Raw genomic sequence first — 464 nt, 5'->3', positions numbered from 1 at the left:
GGATCAAACCTTTCCGCCCCCTGACTGTCCCTTTGCCCACGCTGTGCCTGCGCAGTGGGGCTGTGGGACCATGTATGGGCAGCAGGGCTGGGCCAGTTCAGGGACCAGGTGCCGATGGGCAATGAAGCAGATACAAGGACGTGCCAGCAACAACTGGCTGCAAAGAAGAAATTTCTGTGGTTTGCTTTTGTTCTCGGGGCATGTTTGAAGGAAAGGCAAAACTCACCTGGAGACTCTGGTGGCAAGGAAAGTCAGGAGCAAAAAGAAGAGCTTCAAGCACTCCTTAGAGACCAAGACCTAACCAGGAAACTGCAGGGCTGCTGCTGAATGGGGAGGGTGATTTAATAACAGCAGACACGTAGTGGAACTGAGGGACACAATGCCTCCTTTGCCTGAGTCTTCACTGAAAGGTCTCCAGGCCTCTGTTCTGAGGGAAAGGGCTCAAGGAGGAGCAGAGCACGTGG

Source organism: Pterocles gutturalis, unplaced genomic scaffold (genome assembly GCF_000699245.1).
Source record: "Pterocles gutturalis isolate BGI_N339 unplaced genomic scaffold, ASM69924v1 scaffold20734, whole genome shotgun sequence".
NCBI lineage: Eukaryota > Metazoa > Chordata > Aves > Pterocliformes > Pteroclidae > Pterocles > Pterocles gutturalis.
The sequence above is the reverse complement of the archived record's forward strand: the minus strand, read 5'-3'. Positions refer to the sequence as shown.